Genomic DNA, 21,652 nt, shown 5'->3' on the forward strand with positions numbered 1-21,652 from the left:
TATCAAAGAAACAACAAAGACAAACACAAAAGAAGAAAACCTTATTGATTCTGCATAATTATTGACTTCGATTGAAAGTGCTGTGCTGACTGCTCATCAAAACACTAAGCTCAGAAAACTACATGCAAACACCACAATGCTAGGAGTCAGCTTACAAAGCAAACTTTGCTGCCATGCAAATATTATAATTAGAGTCATACTTAAAGAAATGGATTGGTTTAATAATGTCACTGTTGGGGCTTTGTGATCTAAAATGCCTTCAATAATGCTATGTGTAACTGTTTAGCATTTATTAGAATGAGACAGAACCCTTGCTAGGGATCAAGTAGCAAATGCAAAGGACAGTACCTTAAACCTTATTAAATAGCAGAATGATGGGAAATATTTAAACAAATGTACTTAGCAGTATGTACTTCAGATTAAAACAGATGAATGAAACTGTGAGGGCTATCAAAAAATAAAACAAGATGTTAAGCATTAGGAATGACTGGGGCTGAAATTAAAAGGGCCAACATAAAATATTGATATGTTCAAATTTATTTTCCCCCTTCTACAGCAATATTTAAAATTGAATTTAATGCCCACTCACATCAAAAGATTTAACAAATCTCAGTGTTTTGAGTGATCGAACTGTTCTATTACAGGCAATTGACTGTTATCCTGTCATCAGAGTTTTAGATTTAAAATATGATGGCTTTTGCCATTCTTTAATAAATGACAATTGCAAATATGTTTCAAACGTACACATTTCATAGTTGCAGATAGCATAATGTGAAAAAATGTTGTCTCTTAACATTGCCTTCTGATAGCAAGGGAAAAATCCAGAGAGAATACACATCAGTAATCACTAGATGATCTGTTGTTAAATATACATTAAAAAGCATTTCACACTTTCATTTTTGCTACTAAGTATGAGATTTGCCTGGAGGTAGGACTTAAAAATTCTGCACTGTAATATCAGACTCTCTGCTGCAGAATATAGTGATAAGAAAACATCAGAATGTTTAGGTAATAAATACATCATTTTAGTGGCAACTTTTCTAGTTAGGCTAATGCCAAGCACCTTGCTTTCTTTGTGATTCACCAGAAAAGCTTTCTTCAGCCCAAAGCAGAGAATGGCCTTAAAAACTGTTACACAGATGGCTAGCTATTTCTTTTTGCCTTTGCTAAGAAGAAGCACAAAGCCTCACAACTTTTACTCTGTAGCAAACATACAATCTTCACCCTCAGGAATTATCAGAGGAGGAAAATGAATGCATAACTATACATCTTTCAGTTATAAAACAGAATAAAATTACCAGATAGCCCATTCTTAACTTACAGAACCCAAGGCAACCCAATATGATGACAAGTCAGCACTTTAGATGACTTCAGGATTCCCAACTGCCTGCTGGTGATGAGAAATTGTTTGCCAATTCTTGCAGCTGTGCACCAACACTCAGCTGGTTGACAGGCAGAAATAGGCTGGTGGAAAGGCGAGGGAGAGATTTGTGTCCCCCCTCCATGGTGATGTCTCTTCCAGTGCTATGTGGAATCATGGCATTACTTGGGGCGGCGGGGTGGGATGCTCTAGCAAAACCTCCCCAAAACCTCTATGGAAACACAAAGTTTTGGGGCAAGTGTTAGGATATTCCCCCCTCCCCCCGATGAAAGGCTGCACTTCTGCATAACACCAAAAATATCATCATGTGTGGGTACAAACCTCTGCCCCCCCTCCCTATCAAAAGCTCCCACTGGTTGTCAAAAGCTCCCACTGGTTGCAACCCTATATGACATAAAAGGAGGATTATGGAAATTCAGATAAGACAGATCTATTATCAGCCACACTCTATGATAGTTACATGGAACACTGGTGCTGAAAGGCAATATACCGCTAAGGAGGGATGTTGCCTTTAGGCCCTGCTGACAGACTTTCTAGACATGGAAATAGAATGTGTGGAAACTAGGCAGACTCCTGGCTTCTATGGTCAGGTGCTTTTTATATCTATAATTTCACTTCAGTATAATTTAAAATCTTGCATATCCCATTATACGATCATGATACACACTTGACTTATTTTGGTTGTAAAGCTAAGAAAAATTAACAGAGGTAATTTTCAGAAAAATCAATTTACTTCTCAGTAACTGTATTCAAAACCAAGGTACCCATTTCAGGTTGATTTTAACAAAATGCATTTTCCCTTGATCCTTCCCCGATGCCTCATCTTGCCCTGAAGGAATACATGTGAAGTATATTAAATCAGAACACAAAATATGACTGCATTCCTATGTAACATTTTTCATGTGTATAGCTCCAGATATATTTTCTTGTGAAAGACAAAACATGTTGGGAATCAGTGTTTAGACTTGTATGAAATCATACTCTTATAGTATTATAATTTTCACTCATCACAACAGGGGTTTCAAACTAATGATCAGGCCTCTGTGTTCACAGTAAACAGTTTACATTAAAAAACTAGAAATTTATCTTAGCATGTCTGAGAGTAACATATATATGCATTGTTGGCTCCTGAAGTTGGCAAGGTGGGAAAATAATGTGTCTGGTAAAAAGGTTCATGAAAGTTAAGCTAAATCGTCATATTGTCCTTGTTTTTGAGGTTTTTATGATTAGCTGCACAACAATGAGGAGTTTGGATTTATATCCTCCCTTTCTCTCCTGAAGGAGACTCAAAGGGGCTTACAAACTCCTTTCCCTTCCCCCCTCACAACGAACACCCTGTGAGGCAGGTGGGGCTGAGAGAGCTCTGAAGAACTGTGACTACCCCAAGGTCACCCAGCTGGTGTGTGTTGGAGTGCCCAGGCTAATCTGAATTCCCCAGATAAGCCTCCACAGCTCAAGTGGCAGAGTGGGGAATCAAACCCGGTTCCTCCAGATTAGAGTGCACCTGCTCTTAACCACTATGCCACTGCTGGTCAAGCTGCCCTTAAGTTATGCTGCTGAAAGTTAGAAGGTGACTTTTATCAAAACAACTCTGCTGTGTGATTGGGCTTGCTTCCACAGGGCATCTGGCAGATAACACATGGGTGGTTACTCAGTTTGCTTGTCCTGTCTTCCCTCACTACTTAAGGGAATAAACCGATGGGGCTTTCAAAATCCTGAAGTTCTGTGCATGTTCATTTGCAAAGTTGAGTACATCCTGAACCATTAAAACACAATGGAGAAGTGCAGGAAATTGAATAAGCCCATTGTTTAGATATCACTGGGAATTAGGCTCTGCTCTATAAAATATCGCAATTCCAGTTACAGCATTCTAAGCCCATTCAAGTCAGTGGTCTTAGATGGTTATAATTCTTGTGATTACACTGTTAATGTTCTCAAACTACATGGCCTAATTGGGTTAATCCTGCCTCCCTTTCCCCTAGGATACTGTTGAGCTCTCTGCCCTTCCTTGTGGTGTATATGGCAAGTTGGTAAAACTCTCTTTGGCCCATTATAGATAATTCTAGCTAATTCTAGCTGCCAAAATCTGGAGAGGAAGATATTTTTCACAAGATACTTTATTTGAGTAGCCAGCTTTGGATCTGTCAATGCACAGCGTCTTCAAACTCTTCTGTTTCCCAAATGAATGCCAGAACATCTCAGGCAAGCCTTGCAAACCTCCTGAGGATATGCAGCCCAATCTTATGCATATTGACTTAGAAATAAGTCTCACTGCCTAGAATGAGCCCTATTGTGCAATCCAAAGGGGGGCAGGAATGGCGTTTCGAACTGATGTGAAGTTGTAGTGACAGAGGTGCCAAATCTGCCGGCATGTGCCAGCAGAGGAACTATTATGCTGGCAGCAGAGTGCTGTGCAACTGGCGGCCCCTGAACTCAGAAGCACCAGCGATTGCCAGCTCCACTCCTACACAGGAGCCATGCCAGCATGGTGGGGGCATTCTGCAGGTGTTCCTGGGGCGGATGCAGTTTCGGCCCAGGAATGCCCCCTTTCAGTGGCGCAGGCTTCAAAAAGGAGTTTTGCTCCTTCTCCCCTGGTATCTGTGACTGAAATTGCTTCTTTGGAGGCAGTGTGGTGGCAGCCCCTCCAGCAGCCACTCTACCAGCCCCCACCTTTGGATTGGGCTGCCTATCCCAGCTAAATGTGTACAAGGTAGCTATTTTAGTTACTCGTTTGCTAGACAAATTGAGAGGTGACTGGGGATAGGGATGTGCCTTGGCTCTCTTTACACAGGGGCAAGGTTTTGTTCAGCTTGGTAACTAATTTAAAGTTTACTCTACTCTAAAGTTTATTTAAAGTTTCCAGGTATCCACTTCTACTGTTCCCTTAACCTGCTGAAAAGTTCCACCTGTTTCAAAGAATAAAAGAATTCTAAACTTTAACTCAGGGGTTCCCAATCTTCTTGAGTCTGCAGGCATGTCTGAAATTCTGACATTGGATGGTGGGCACAATCACAAAATGGCTGTCACAGAAGGGGGAGCCAATCATGAAAAGGCTGCTGCAGGAAGACCATAAAATGTCAGGCAGTGAGGTTATATATTCCAGTGACGTTATATACATTCTAGACAGAAGTTCTAACAGGATGCCTTGTAATCTATACAGTCAACTCGAATCTCTGTGGGACAAATGCTCTGCCTAGGCCTTCTCGCTTTCAAAAAGCACTTGGTGGGCAACAGGAAATGTGTCAGCAGGCACCATGGCATCCACAAGAACCAAGTTAGGGATTCCTGCTTTACTTTATCATGAATAAACAGGAAAAGCTTAACTCTATGCCACTACATTTTCAAAAATTTCCAGTCATCCATGCATTCAACATATTGTTTGATATTTGACAAAATTATTTTTATTAACAGTTGATTAAATCTGGATCTGTAGTCATCAGCGGAAAATGAATGTTCTTTTTATTTTGAAAACGTTAAAAATAGCCCCCTTTTTTCCTGATTGTGTCTAATTTGTGACTAGACATTTTCCAGCATTGAGGAAACTGAGTCAGATTTGATATAGTTCATATAATATTACAAATATGCACGGGGTAAAATCAAAGCTCACTTATCACATAGTACTAGTTTTATGAAACTGGGAAGTTGTTAGAATTCAGAACCTGATAAGGGGGAATGATAATATAATTTAAAAAGATTAAACAGCTATATGAAACAAAGACAACCATCCCTTTGGACTGTGCTATAAACTAGCCTTGGATTCCTTTGTGTATTATAGTACTTGGCTTGAGGTTCACATCGTTTCTGACATGTAACTGATTTCTTGTTTCTTTCGTGATCTCCCAATGCCATTAAATTTTATCAAAATTTACATTTTTCATTACAAAAGGTTCCTACTCATATTATTTCCTTCAGCTCATTACAGAATAAGGCAATCCTCTTGCGACAAGGCATACAACCAAGTTGGGGGAGTGTCAATGAGCTCTTAAGACCAGCATACACCTCAGAGGAATGTCTCTCCTTTTCCAGCATTTTCTACAGATTGATTGATTGATTGATTGATTGATTGATTGATTGATTGATTTGTTCCACTTTTATACCGCCCTCCCCCAAAGGGCTCAGGGCGGTTTACATCACAATATAAACAAGCGGATAACAAAATAGAATACTAAAAATTCATGTCAGTTAAAAGCAGCGCTCTTAATTTATAATCGAAGTTAAAAAAAAACAGATGCATGCTTCAGGCCACCAGTTCCCCAACTCCCCTGAGAGGGGAACAGCTGATCTTTAGTTGTTAATGGGCACGATCAGCTAAGCCGGCCTCCCCCAAAAGCCCATGGAATAACTCAGTCTCACAGGCCCTCATGAACTCTTTGTAGGTCCCGCGAGGGCCCTGACAGCTGGAGGAAGAGACATTCCACTGAGGGCAGGCCAGGGTCAGAAAAGCCCCTGGCCCTGGTGGAGGCCAGCCGCATCATAGAGGGGGCGGGGATCTCCAGTAGATTGGCCTCTGCCGAACGCAGAGACCGACGTGGGACATATGGGGCCAGACGGTCCCTGAGGTACGAGGGTCCCAGACGGTCCCAGATGGGTTTCTCACTTCTGATTTCAGAAAAAGGAGGACTCTGAAAATTCCTAGCCCATATAAGGTAAACCTCCAAGATTACAAGGTACATAACTTCAAATTATTCTTTTCCTCCATATTAACACATATAGGTTGTTTCCCTTCTGCTTACAGCTGTATGAACAAATATTTGTGGATCTGCAGGAAGACACACACACACACACACACATATTTATTATTAGGTCAGTGAAGCAGCATTCCAGTTAATCATCCTATTCTCTTCATTTGATATTTTCTGACATATAGGTTAGGACAAAATAGGCTAGGATATGTTACGATACATCTTGTCCTACTGAATGGGTCACCTAAGAAAAGGAGATGAGGTCAGGATGATAATCACAGACAACACAAATGGGGTTAGATTGGAAGAACTCTCATGCCATGATTCAGTGTACATTTTGGCAGTTTAATTGGGGATGAAGGTTGTCCTGTGGACAGAGATGGAAAAAATGGAGATATGATTTCCTGAGGGCTTCTGAGCTTCATAAATCCACAGTATGAATGCATATTCACCCTGTTGAAGAGAAATGGCTTTGCCAAAGCAACCTTCCATTTCATGAGCTTTTGTTTTAAATTAGAGTTTTTCCCTCTTAATGAAGATTTGAAAATATTCTGTGAAATATACCACCTTTAGCCAACTGCTAATTATTATATATCTACTTCTATTTCCAGGTCTATTTTTATCTTTCTAATTTACTTCTTGGCATGGCTAACTAAGGTAAATGTATGCATATATGCATACATGTCTGTGCATTCAGAGAAGATAATTATATGGAAGCTCAAATTAATAAAAGGTTAGGAAAAAAACTTTTAAAAGTTATAATTCTGGGAAGCACTTAGATAATTTTTTTTAAAATCATTGTGAGAATTTCTGAGAAGTACTTAAAATTATTTGGGCAGCATTTATTTATTTAAACAACTATATATAACTTATTGCTTGGTGGATATCAGTAAGGTAATAGAAATGTAATGTTAAAAAGATATATTTCATACATAGAAAGCATTTTTCAATAATTATTTATAATGTTATACTCTCCTTACTCAAGTCCTCCACTTTCACCTCCACTTTGTCTAAAGAACTCTGCCCATGAACTAAGAATTTCTGTTATATTTTCTAGTCAGTATTCCTTTAGTAAGTGTACTTTACTGCTTTATTCAGGATCTGTATATGCACCTTATGATTTTATATTCACTGCCTATTTCTTACAGACATTATTTTGAAACCTTTATTTTAAAAAAATATAAACATTTTGTTTTGTGTTTCTGAGTACCGGTTCTGAACTCAGGGTTTGGCATTGCTACCACCCCAAAGGCCTGGACAGTTCTTTGACAGACTGATAGAGAATGATTGAACAAGTGTCATCCCACGGTAAGGAGGGATACAAACCTAGGTCTCCTAAACCAGCACTATAGTAGTAATGGGAGATTTGAATTATTTAGATATTTGCTGGGAGTCAAACTCTGCCAAGACTACCAGGTCCAACAATTTCCTCACTTGCCTTGAAGACAATTTCATGATCCAGAAGATGAACGAGGCAACAAGGGGATCAGCTATTTTATATCTGCTTCTAACCAACAATGATAACCTGATGAATGCGGTGGAAGTGGTAAGGTCCTAAGGTGGGAGTGATCATATTCTCCTGGAGTTCATTATACAATGGAAAGGGGGGTGCCAAGTCTAGTCAGACACACGTTCTAGACTTTAAGAAAGCTGATTTCAGTAAACTTAAGAAACTACTTGGTGTGATCCCCTGGTTAAGAATACTCAAAGAGAAGGGAGTACAAGATGGATGGGAGTTTCTTAAAAGTGAGATCTTGAAGGCACAATTTCAACCAATTCCAGTAAGGAGAAAAAAGGGGAGGTGTCTAAAGAAATCAGGATGGATGTCTAAGGAACTCTCAAGCGAGCTAAGATATAAAAGGGACATGTACAAGAAATGGAAAAAGAGGGAAATTACTAAAGAAGAATTCAAACAAATAGCCAAGACATGTAGGGAGAAAGTCAGAAAAGCTAAAGCTCACAATGAGCTCAAACTTGCGAGAGATGTTAAAAACAATAAACAGGGCTTTTTTGGTTATGTTCATAGCAAAAGGAAGAAAAGGGATATGTGTGGAGAAGATGGTGAAATTCTAACAGGGGACAGAGAATAGGCAGAACTACGCAACACCTTCTTTGCGTCATTTTTCCCCCAAAAGAAAAATAGTGCTCAACTGGCAGGAAATGGCTCATAAGATATAGTAGGGGAAATTCAGCACAGAATAAATAAAGAGCTAGGATACCTGAATACTTAAAATGAATTCAAATATCCAAGGCCTGATGAACTATGTCCCAGGGTATTAAAAGAACTGGCAATAGGGAATCTCAGAACCGGTTGCTATAATCTTTCCGAGAACAGGAGAAGTCCCAGAGGCCTGGAGGAGAGCTAATGTTGTCCCCATCTTTAAAAAGGGGGGAAAAGAGGAACCAACAACTACCGCCCAGTCAGCCTAACATCAATACCAGGAAAGATTCTAGAGCAGATCATTATGGAGACAGTCTGTAAGCACTTAGAATAGAATAATGTGATCACTGAAAATCAACATGGGTTTCTCAAAAACAAGTCATGCCAGACTAATCTTATCTCTTTTTTTGATAGAGTGACAAACTTGGTAGATGAAGGGAATGCTGTGTATGTAGCATACCTTGATTTTAGTAAGGCCTTTGACTCCATGATGCTCCATGATTCTTGAAAGTAAACTGGAAAGATGTGGACTAGACAATGCAACTGTTTGATGGATTTGTAATTGGTTGACTGGCTGAACACAAAGAGTGCTCATCAATGGCTCATTTTCATCCTGGAGAGAAGTGAGTAGTGGAGTGCCACAGGGTTCTGTCCTGGGCCCAGTGCTATTCAATATTTTTATCAATGACTTGGATAATGAAATAGAGGGCATGTTAATCAAATTTGCAGATGATACCAAATTAGGAGGGGTAGCTAATAACCTGGAGGACAGAGGCAGGATTCAAAATTATCTGGACAGATTAGAGAGCTGGTCCAAAACTAACAAAATGAATTTCAGCAGAGATAAATGAAATATTCTACACATAGGCAGAAAAAATGAAATGCACAGATATAGGATAGGTGACAGCTGGCTTGACACTACATGTGAAAGGGATCTGGGAGTCTTAGTAGAACACAAACTGAACATGAGTCAGCAGTGTGATATGGCAGTTAAGAAAGCCAATGCAATTCTGGGATGCATAAATAGAACAAGGGAAGTAATTGTATCACTCTACTCTGCATTGGTCAGACTTCACCTGTTCAGTTCTGGGAACCACAATTTAAGAAGGATATTGACAAGCTGGAACATGTCCAGAGGAAGGCAACCAAAATGGTAAAAGGTCTGGAAACCATGCCCTCAAAAGAGCTGGGAATGTTAGTTTGGAGAAATACAGATTAAGGGGGGACATGATGTCTAAATATTTGAAGGGATGTCATGTTGAAGAGGAAGCAAGCTTGTTTTCTGCTGCCTTGAAGACTAGGACACGGAGTAATGGATTCAAGGTGCAGGAAAAGAGATTCCACCTAGACATTGGGAAGAACTTTCTGACTGTCAGGGCTGTTTGACAGTGGAATTCATTGCCTTGGGGAGTGGTGGGTCTCTTTCTTTGGAGGTTTTTAAACAGAGGCTGGATGATCATATATTGGGAGTGCTTCCATTCTATGACTTTAGCCACTGTACCAACTGGCTCTCAGTTCGGCAAACAAGTATGTCTGCCATGCTCTACTAGTCATAGTCATGCTCTGCTCCTTTCTTTTAAGGCTATATTTTTTCAAGATAGTGTCAAGATGCATTTGCAAGAAGAGGTTTGTAAAGAAACAATGTGTACAGAAACCTACTCTGTCTGTGCTTGAATCACACAAAACCCTAAAGGAACATGTTTACTCTATCATACCACATCACAACATTTACTGGGCAGACTGTGCTTAATGGGGTGGTTTGCCATTGCCTTTCACTGCACTTTACTCCCGGCAAGTTGGGTACTCATTTGACTGACCACTGATGGATGGAAGGCCAAGTCAACCTTGAACCAGCAATCTGAAACAGGTTGTGAGCAGAGGTTGGATTGCAGTTCTGCAACTTACCACTCCATATCTAATCTTAATGTCCTAGAACTGCTTTGCTCTGCTTTCCAAGAGCATGTCCTCACAGCCAAGTGATATTTCAAACTGCTGCTCTGCAGTAAAATCTACAGCTTACACTTTTTACAGGTGACCATGATGTAGATGCGTCACTCCTTTAAAAGCAAACTGAGGATCTTTTTCACACAAACAGTATGATTTTATTTAGAATAAAATAGCATGAATAAATAAAATCTCCCACCCCGCTCCCAATAGGTCCCCAGTGTTTCATAGCAGCTTATCTAGATCCACTCTTATGGGGTGAGGTGCTTGGAACTCTTCCATATCTTGATGGTTTGGAACTATACCAAAACATGAAGTGAATTTCTTAATAACACACATGACATTCAGGCACATTTATTCTCAATAGTTATATTGAGGACACTATAACGTTGTTGTGTTTATATTCAGAACATAGTTAGTGACTCACAAGAGCCACTGCACTGAGAAAATCTGTTGGCTGGTTTAACTATAGAGTTCAAATTTTAAAATGCTGTTATCGTAACTATATGATCACTCATCAAGTTGCATACTTTGTATTCTGGTGTGATAAGTTACATGTTATCTGATTTGGTGAAATCTAGATCACAACTAGTGATTACTGTAGCAACATTTCCTCAGAGCTGACATCCATTCAGCTTTCCTGGTTTTTTATTTATCTTTCCTGTGATTTATCATGTTCTAAAAATGTCTGCTCCAGACTAGTTGACATTTGTAAGAAAGACAGTTGCCCAACAAGTATTGGAACAAGAACACATACTCAACCAATTTGCATGAATAAGGCAGTGGCACCTTGGAGGCTGGGAGAATTGACCAAAGAAGATAAGGAAAGGGGAGAGAAAACAAAGTTAAAAGAGAAACACATCCAAATTAATATGTGATACAATCAAAGCAGACTTTTGATGATCACAGATCTCTAGACTTTTGTTGTAAAACATACTCTAGCTACATAGATTCTGTCTAGCAAACTGCCTACATGCTGGCTGTGTGCTAGGAAGGCATAATCTACCAGATCCCCAATTAATACCATGAATTCAGGATATGGATTTTCTCTAGAGCTCTCTGGTAATTCTCACTCTGATATGAATCTTCCCTGTTCCATAAGCTCCAGTCTACCTTAAATCTCCATAATAATTACTCTCTTTACAACATTCTGAATGCTTGGCCCTGAAGGACTGTAGTATAATGAGGTGAAGCATTTGCAACAAATTATATGAAAATGCACAAAGTGAAATGAATGTGTCTCTCTTGATTAAATGAAGTTTAGGCACAGAGAAGAAAGTTAGAAAATACACGACAACAAAGAGAATAAGTTGGGCGGTATGAGTCTGCATGAATGTTAAGAGGTAGGTTTTACTTTACTCTGTACATTTTTCACCCCAAATCAGGAGCCAACTTGCAGCAGGCTAACCAACTGGGAAATGAGGAAATGTGCTCCCTTAATTCCTATTGAAAGACTAGGCCAATTATTTAGAAGATGCTGTAATCGTGTTAGTAGTAGGTCCGTATGCAGAACTACCTTCAAATTAGAACAGTTACTCCTACAACTTGAACATAATAATGTGTCCTGCCATGGTTCCTGGGATTTAAGAGTAGGGTAGATGAGTAAGTGGACATATACATGCACAATGATTCAACTACACAAGTGAACTGCATCTTCAAATGCACATAAAGTTGTATAAAATGCCTTCCCACAGCATCTGTGGATAGAGACATAGGCTTATTCAGGGTTCTGGCTCAGATTCTTGGCAGGTTTGTAAAAGATCTGCTGAAATTTTCCAAATGGCACTGACCAAGATAATAGGCCCAGGGTAGTGTTCACACAACCGATGCTACTGTTCAATTCCCACTTGCCAGCATCCTTGAAGTTCCCAGGCTGGAGGGTCCACGGGGTTTCTGAACTGGGGATCACTGTAGTTTATTACCCTCCAACAAATTGCACTTATGTTCTCCTGACATTTCTGTTTTTTTGGGAAGAACATTAGAATAGTTCTGATTCAGACGTGAAGGTCTATCACAGGTCTATAGTTAGATTCATGTTCAGTAGCACCTTAGACACCAATAAGATTTTGGGCGGATGAACCTTTGAGAGTTAAAGTTTCCTTCATCAGATACTCTCTCATCATCAGATGATTCTTGAAAACTACCTGGAAAATCTTGTCTGTCTCTACAGTGCTACTGAACTTGAGTCTAGCAGTTCTACTGCAGAATACAACTACTCACAGAAACTATTTTAGCTCTATGTGATTGTAATCCAATAAAATACAAAGGCTGAACAAAAATTCAGGGTGAGTTCAAATTATTTTTTCCCACTTCACAGTGTGTGTGTGTTTGGGGGAGCGGGGGCTTACAGAGGTTTGCCTTGTCACAGGTTCGGCAGATTTGCTGACCACAGGAAAATGTGATCCTAACACTCTTCACCCTTGAAGATTGGTGTTAGTTTATAATCAGTGTGTATTTATGGGATCAAGTATGACATAGATGTCCATCACGAAGTGACTCTAAAAGCAGGTGACAAGACAACCTTAATATATCATGTCCTCCCATATTAGTATAAGATGGCCAACACACTGCATGCTTTTGTAAAAGCTCAGTTTTGCAGAAATAATATGGCAATACATGTGTATAGATGTTCTTACTCAGTTGCAGAAGGGAATGAAAACTACTGCCAACACCAGCAAATTAGTTAGCAAAGATGCATATGGAGTTCCTGTGAAAATCATCCCAATTTATACAAAATAATCCCAATTTATACAATTAGGATTTGCTTTGACAAAAACACTATGCACCTCTGTAGCTCAGGTAACTTTGTTAGAATTCTGAACCACTATATTTAAATGTTTCTTATGATTTTTAAAGCATATTGTTTGACTTGTGATAAAATATTCGCTTTGTCATGGAATAGTTTTGATTATGGAACTGATGAGACTGAATTATTCATACAATAGGTCACTTCTTTAGCAGAATTGTGCATGCCATTTTTAAAAAACTATTGCAAAGATTGGTGTCTTACAACTCGGGAATTGATCTTTCCTCATTTAATCATTGGAGAACAAGTTAGCACCTTCAAGGCAGGGCTTGCCTTCAGAACCATCCAATATTCTCAATAATAATGTTATATTTTATTCAATTTTCCCAACCATAATAAATTGAACTGCAAAATCCCTTAGGATACAAGAATATACTTAAGACATATTTATATTTGAATGCTATAGAGATTGCTTTCATTCTGTTGGATATAACCAGAACCAACATTTCTGTAGGCATCAAGGAAACAGGAACACTTCTGAAGGAACAGAGGTTGATTTCGCACAGCATAATAACAGGTTACAGGTGTTTTTTTGGAACCAGAGTCTATTTTATTCTGTTTTTGTCCTTTGCCTGGATGCCTGTTTTCTGTGAAGGAAACAATCCATTTTCTTCCTGTCCCTTTGCACAAAACCACCACTTGTTTTTTACAATGCAAATGCACAGGTGTGAACATCCCATTTTTTCTGCATTCTGATTCCATCACCACAGTCCCCTTCCGTCTTCTGCTAAGGGAGTGTTTCTGATTGGTGGAGGATCTACAGCAACCCTGGGAGGCCAAGCAGGACCTCCCCTCCCATTTCTACAATGAGGGCGGGAAAGTTTAGGGCTTTGTAACCGCAACACATGTTGAGATGAAGTATATAATCCCCCCCCCATGTTGTAATGTAGTAAGTAATAAAATCTGTCCAAAAAGGGAGCAAAGCAATATGTCCCATCCACATCCAAAGGTGTGCATCTGCCTAGCTACGTGCTCTGAGCACCCAAAAATAAAAATAAAAGGAAATGGGGCCATTGCTCATAATAGTCCTGTCTGTTGTGAATCCATTGCTGTATACATTTGGATGAAATGACACTTACAGTCACGGCCAAAGGGAGAAAATGTGCTTGGGGATGTTTCTGAAATGGTGGGCTATCCCACCAGTCGGCAGCTCAGCAGAAATGAAGAAGAAGAAGTCTTCATTTACGGTCAATGACCAAATATCAGCAGAAATGAAATTGACATGATGTTAGGTGGGAGAATGGGTGGCGGGGCAGAAAAAAAATAAAACGTTTCCATGGAAGTGTGTTATCTCAACCCAGGATTTTTCAAAAAGATCACGATTTTAGCATTTTTTTTAAAAAAAACTCAGGTTGAGGGGATTATAAAGGGTCAATTCTATTTTGAGGAAGGGACCCATGCAAAGTTCTTCCGCAAACAAGGATATTTCCCTTCGTCAAACCATTATATTTCTACTGTGCAGAATCAACCAGATATGAGCTGAGATTTTGAAAAATGAGCAATGAAATGAACCTTAATGTATCTGAACCATTTTCTCTGAAGCTAATCTTCCAGTGAACAGCATTTTCTACCATGATCAGCAATTTCAAGTCAGTTTTTTAAAATAGAAGTGTGGACTGAGGCATGGAAGGAACCTCATGGACATGCATTCCTAATAGAGATCTATGTAGGTGATTTGTGTTTTCTAGAGAGGTTTCAAACAATTCTTGATGCTTCTGATCCTGAGAAATGAGCGTTCAGACCTGACTGAAACCTGAGACCTGACCTGGACAACTCTTCAATCTTCCCCTTAAGTGTTAGGGCACCTGGATGACCATGGACATGTGACTGAATCCTAGAAGCAACAGCAAGGAGCATAAAATGATCCATGGAAATTTATGACAAAGTTGGACATATATGGATATCCTACTGCAAATTCACCAAAAAGAAGTAAATAAATAAGCTATGTAGCCTGGATTAAACATCTGTTACTGAAAGTCCCCCTCATGTACATACATAGAGATTATATGAAGAATAACAGCAATGGTTTTTAAATTCATTCCATCTACTGAAAGATGATTTGGATAAAAGTAAGAGTGGGACACTGACGCAGGGGCGTACCTGGGCCAGCTGGCGCCCGGGGACAAAACCTGAGTTTGGCGCCCCCCCGGCCTGGCGTATGGGCAGCCACCCTCCGCCAACATGACCAAACAATGATTTTTTGTACCAGCTCACAAAACTCCTCCCACTCCCATCAAAACATACATGGCTCTCTACCCACCAACTCTTTTCCTAATTTCCTAGTCACAACAACTCTATGAGGTAGGTTGTTAGCCTGAGAAACAACTCCAAGCCAGTGCAAGTCGGTATTAAACATGTAAATCTCTCACAAATCACCCCCAGCAAAACATTTACTCAAACAAATGTCAGCATCATCTCTCACAAAACACTCCTCCAGTGGAATCCACTCCCCCCAAGACAGCATCACTTTCAATGGTGTTTAAACTAGGGAGCTCAGAATCTTGCACCAAATCTACCTTTAAGGGGAGAATCTGGGGTCCCCGGGTTAAAACAAAATTGAAAGTGATGCTGTTTGGGGGAATTCTCCCCCACCCTGAAAAGAGCATCACTTTTGAGGGTTGGAGATTCCAGGATAGGAAACATAAAATACTCTAGATTCAGCTGGAATCTGGGCAAATTTGGGCACATTCGGACAAAAATTGTCCAATTATGTCCTGCCCAAATATGAACAAATGCGAATGCAAGGTATTTGGGTTTTTGGGGGGTATTTTTGGTGTTTTTTCAGCCTGCAGGAAGCGCATTTTTAAAGCTAGTGGCACCATGATTTCAGGGCATCATCCAGAGACTGCCCTGATGATACCACCCGAGTTTGGTGATGTTTGGTTCAGGGGCAGCAAAGTTATGGACTCCCAAATGGAATGCCCCCATCCCCATTGTTTTCAATGGGAGTTAACCTGAGATGGGGCTACTCATTTGAGGGACCATAACTTTGGTCCCCCCCCGAACATAACTTCTACTTAAACTTGCGGTTAAGAATAGTTAACAGATGATACCCTGAAATTTTGGTGTCACTAGCTTTAAAAAAATACATCTCTTCCATGCACTCGAAGACATTTGCCCAAGATTCTTTGTTTTAAAAGTGACTTTGTTCCATTGTACCTAATGAGGAATTTCTGAGGCAGGCTGCACATCTTTGAAGATAGAGGCACCAGACTTTCAAGGTGTAATAGTAATAAATCCAAGCTTAAGGCTTTGCTTCTGGAGTGGGGGGGAGGAGGAGTTGGAGAGAGTTCTGAGAGAACTCATGCACACAGGCTTTCATGTGCAGGAGCGGGGAAACAAAATAAGCCTTTTGGGGGCCCATAAAATTGAACCCCCAGAAGCAAAGGTCTCCCAAACCTGGATGCTATTACCAGGAGGCTCCCTCCTGGTTTCACCCTGAAAGTCTGGTGCCTCTATTCTCAAAAAAATGTGCAGCCTGCCCACACACTCTGAAATTCCTCACATTGGCTACAATGGAGCAAAAGTCTCAAAACAAAGAATCTTAAGCAAATATCTTGGTGTTTGAAGGGGTGTATTTTAAAAGCCAGTGACACCAAAATTTCAGGGTATCATCTGTTAACTATTTCCTATGATGCCACCTAAGTTTAGTGAAGTTATGTTCAGGGGGACTGTGTTATGGTCCCTCAAATGGGTAGCCCCCATCTCAGGTTAGCTCCCATTGAAAACAATGGGGATGGGGGCACCCCCTTTGGGGGTCCATAACTTTGCTTCCCCTGAACCAAACATCACCAAATTTGGGTGGTATTATCAGGATAGTCTCTGGATGGTACCCTGAAATTTTGGTGCCGCTAGCCTTAAAAATGCACCCCCTGCAGGCCGGAATGTGAAAAAACACTTAAAAATTTAAAAACACACAAACGACCCTGAAATGTTGGTGCCCCCCCACGTGACCAAATGGGGGGCGCCCGGGGACATAGGGTACCCCATGTCCCTAGTCAGGAACGCCACTGCACTGACGCCATCCTTGTGGCTCTTGTACCATAGTATTTTAGTTGGAAACTGCTCCCAAGATGCAGATCAAACCAGAGTATGTTTTCTTTTATTAGGCTTCCTAATTCCAAATAGAAGGTAAAAATTTTTTACTGGAAATTACTCTTGGCAGCTTCAGGAAAAGAATGGGCCCTTATCTTTCCATATCCTGAAGAATGATTGCTAGTGGCTGATGGGCATCTCCATGAGGGATGTTGTGAACTCATGTGGTGTAGTCTATGGTGCAAAAATCTTATAATTTTTGGAACCTAAAGATGTATCTGAGGCTGAACTCTCCTTGTCTTTGGACTTCTTGGAAAACTAAGCACTGATTGCTTCTTCTTAGATCTCTACAGCCTGTGGATTATTTTAGCTTTCAGGTTTGAAACTGACTGGTCAGGAGGCAACAAAGCCAAATCCTTCAGAACAGCATAAGCTTTGCCATGTCTCTGGTCAGAATCCAGTGGTTTAGATGCTGTAGCATTAAAAGGGATTCCATTCTACATTTAGGAGAGACAAGAAGGGGAGTAGGGACAACCGAGAATACATGTGCATTACATTTACATGTGCATTACATTACTAAGTAAAGGTAGTCAGTCTCCTGTGCTAGCACAGGGTCATTGCTGATGCATAGGTTAATTACTAACTACCAACACAAATAATTTCAGCTAACTGGAAAAGGCTTCAGCTGAGCAATTCTGAGGCCAAACACCTCAGACTGAACTGAAGGAACTCCTGGCATTTTTATGCATAGAGACATGAAGGAAAGCTGAAGATAGCCAACAAGGAGATGTCTCAGAAGCTACTCACTGGGCCCACAGTTCAGAGATCCATACCAAGGTTTTCACAATTGCATTCAGTATTCTACTTGGAAAGTTCAGTTACGCACTGGCATTGGCATATGGGTGGCAGCAGAATACAGAGACTGATTCCTGCCTTTAGGATTCATTGGGGAACAATACATTATTGCAGGCTGTAGATACAAAATGAAAATAAGGCTTCTACTTCTTGAATCTTCACACCATCTTTTTGATCGTTTACTCACATGAGCTCTCAGAGAAACATAACAAATCTTGCCTGGGGAATGGGGGGGGGGGGGAGATGCTAGTGATGAATGCATGATGTAGAAGGAGAGCAGCAGGGTATAGGGATGACAAAAAATGAGCAGGAGAAATTAGTGAAATATTAAAATTATATGAATCATGCATTGAGTTATCTCTCTGCACAGATCTCAGGCCTCGACGTGCAAACGAAAAGTGGAAGAAAAATATGTTGTGGCGTTCATAACTGTGCCTGCATGACTTAATACCCTCTTGTCCCAGCAGCCCTGACTTTGTAGGCAGCCCACTTCTCCACATTAACAGTAGTCATTTGGAGAGCAGCAAACGTGCCATTAGAAGCACTTTTACAAGTGTATATTCATCCACCAATTAGCTTAATGTGGCCGCTTTCTGCATATTTTCTATCCAGGCCTGCACAAATCTTATTAATATTTCCCCCTAGCGCTTTGACAGATTACCTTGTCATTATGCATCCTGGAGCCTTTTAAACAATATGGGTAAACTACTGTTTGCGAGGTTAATGACAATTATCCCCTAATTACTGCATAAGTCACTCAGTCCACTTTATCTCATAGGCAGGGTTTCTGCTCTGTGTATCTGCCATTGTGTCACCGTAAATGAATCTTGTACGGCTATGTTTATCTGACGTTGACTTGTAAATTATGCTGGCAGAAGAGTGAACAAATTACTGGGTATCATCACTTAAATACTGCCTCTGATTTTTTAAAGGGAAAATTGCAATGCCTGGATTTTTCCCCTAGTCCTATAAACAAAAAACAAAACAAACAAAACAAAATCTCTTTCTAATGATTGTATATCAGTTTTTGTGTACTAATAGAACAAGATTTGCTAGGAGGTTCCAAGAGTTGTTGAGGCAAACAAGAGAGGTATTAAAAAGCTGTTGTAACAGTAATTCTATTATTAATTTCTGGCAGCTATCTCTATTATATTTTAATGGATTGAATGGAGCCTTACAAGGAGTCCCAGCACAGGAATTTTCAGTTTTCAGTGCCTGGGCTGTGCTCCAGAACATCTGAGGCAAGAAGTTAATGCACTTGTATGGATACCTTCCGGAAAAGAGCTATTTGCCACTTAGCTCCCCCCACCCCATTTCTCCTCTATGTTATTCTTCTTTTGCAGTTTGCTCTGATAGCTGCCTGCAAAAGGCTGTTGCTGCACCCAGACTGGTGGTTGAGTGAGCCCCTGATGCCAACAGATCTCGGTTTAGCTGTTGATTTGTTGACAGCTAAACAAATTTATATGAGAGGCACAGAGTTTATTTCAGTCTCTGGAGACTGATACAATGCTAGGTGCTATACTTGTTTCCACAAAAAGTTCTAAGTGCGGTTGTGCTTTCTTTGGTGGAAGTTAAACCAGCGTGCTTTCGCATTTTTGAAAGTCCAGATTCTATTTTAGCATTAAAGAATCTTATTTAAGTACCGCCTTTGTCAAAAACATTATTCTCTGCACTGTTAAACATAGAACTTTGATAAAAGAGGATTTATATTGCTTCGGACAGCTATCAGCAAGACTTGCCTTCTTCTACAGTTGCGCCCGCCATTAAGAAAAGGGAATCGGAAGAAACGGGGCACAGAACTGGGTAGGCAATAGGACCCTGGCAGAGCATTCTTCCACAAAGAAGGTCCAGGAAGATGCGGCAGATTAATTCACACATCTCTGAGATCTTTTTAGGAAAAAAGGTATAGCAGTTCCAGAACTCAAAAGAACCAGCAACTTCATGGTCTCAAAATGGAACCTGCCCAGAACTGGGGCCTTTTCTGCACACACTATTTACAACTTTTCCAGCCTGGAAATAAAATGTTTCCTCCATTCCAAACAACTTTTTCTCCATTGTTTCTGAAAACACTTTTATAGCAGTATATTTTTTAAAACATTTCCAAGCTGGCAGTGTGGTCATACTTTGAACGTTTTATCTTTCCTACTGAAAAGTCTGGCCATTTTCAGTGCCCCAGTACTGTTGCCCAACTTTCCCCTCAGCCCATGGTCCACCTCTTTTTTGCCACCCTCACCTCACTCCTTTCCCCTTTGCCTCTTTATTTTCAACATTTTGTCTGTGTGTGGGGGTGGGTGGGTGGGGGGTGGGTTGCTATAAGAAAGAACGATTAAACAGATCTGCAAAGCATTGAATCAATGGCGCGCGCGCGCGCGCACACACACACACACACACACACAAAAGATGGAATCTGTGAACTGACTGGGTTTATGAGATCTTTATTCATGATTTTCAGATATTGGCATGTAACCACTCCACTGAGCAATGTTTGAAACGCTCCTCCATTTTAAGTGGCTCTTTTGGCAGACTACAAACTACTATGAACAAAATTCTATCTATATCTTTTTAGCAACATTATTGATCACCAATGGGATTGTAAGTCAATTCAGATTCCGAAACCAGAACAAAATACTAATCCTAAACACACTTATTAGAGGATAAGTACCACAAAGACCAATCTTGTCAGATCTTGGAAGGTAAGCAGGGTTGGCCTGGTCAGTAACTGGATAGGATACCACCAAGGAATAACAGAGTCACTAAGCTTAGACAGACAATGGCAAGCCACCTCTGTGGTCTTTTTGCCTTAAAAACCCTATGGGGTTGCCGTAATTTGACTGCAATGTGATGGCAAAAAATAAAAACACCAAACACAAAGTACAGGGACTTAACTGCTGACTGAACATGTGTAGGATTGCACTGCAAGAAAATTGTGTCCAAAGGACGTTGAACAAAATGCTAACTGAGCTATACAGATTCATGATCTCCTAATGGGAGTTGCTACACCAAGACGTAACTGAGGTTCAGAAGTACACAGAAAGTTTAAGTACTCATGGGCTAGAGACATTAAAATACAGATAAGCAACCTGAAAACAAAAGGAATGGAACTGCAGCAGGCTTTACAATCATGGCTAGCTCCAGGATCTAGTATCTGATTCTACTCTGGGCCAAAGATTGGCATATTACAGAAAATCCCACTTGTCCAGATCAAACCCTTAATGCTGGCAAGATTAAACAGAGAGTTGTTTAGGTAGATTCCCCTGAGGATAGAAAGAAACTGCTGTCATCTTCAAGTGCCATATACCTCTACACTAATGTCATCTAGTTAACAGATAAGCACTAGATCTGAAGAAAGCTCTGAATGTGAAGTGTCTAATAAGGATGTGCTGAAACCTGCCATTCTTTGTTATATCACAGTTCCAGGAGATATGATGACAGAATGACAGTCATGGAGATTATAGTCGTCGGCCTGTGTATCATACAGGAGTCACCAGGAGCAAAGACTTCTCAGCAACACCTAAAGAATGATAACACTTTGGTTAAGAAGAAATCAAATCCTTCAAGTATTTGGTTTCTTAAGTTGCCAGTCTCTATAGGCAGGTGGAAAGTGCAATTTTCTAGTTAATTGAATTTTCTAGTTAATTTGGTCACATACACAGCCTTGCCTTTTGGAAAGCAGTATAAATACAAAGCCACAATTACTGATATTTCAATCAGGTCTGTTGTACATTGTAACAAAGACCAACTCACCCTTGTGTATTTAGAAAGACCTGCAGATGACCAGTTATTTTTCT

General features: G+C 40.3%; 1 protein-coding gene across 2 annotated transcripts in view; it reads right to left on the reverse strand.

Annotated features, from left to right (window-relative positions):
• Positions 1–21,652, reverse strand: part of BNC2 (basonuclin 2) — a 468,234-nt gene that overhangs the window by 32,206 nt on the left and 414,376 nt on the right. The window lies entirely within an intron of this gene.

This window comes from Sphaerodactylus townsendi, linkage group LG07 (assembly GCF_021028975.2).
Source record: "Sphaerodactylus townsendi isolate TG3544 linkage group LG07, MPM_Stown_v2.3, whole genome shotgun sequence".
Lineage (NCBI taxonomy): Eukaryota > Metazoa > Chordata > Lepidosauria > Squamata > Sphaerodactylidae > Sphaerodactylus > Sphaerodactylus townsendi.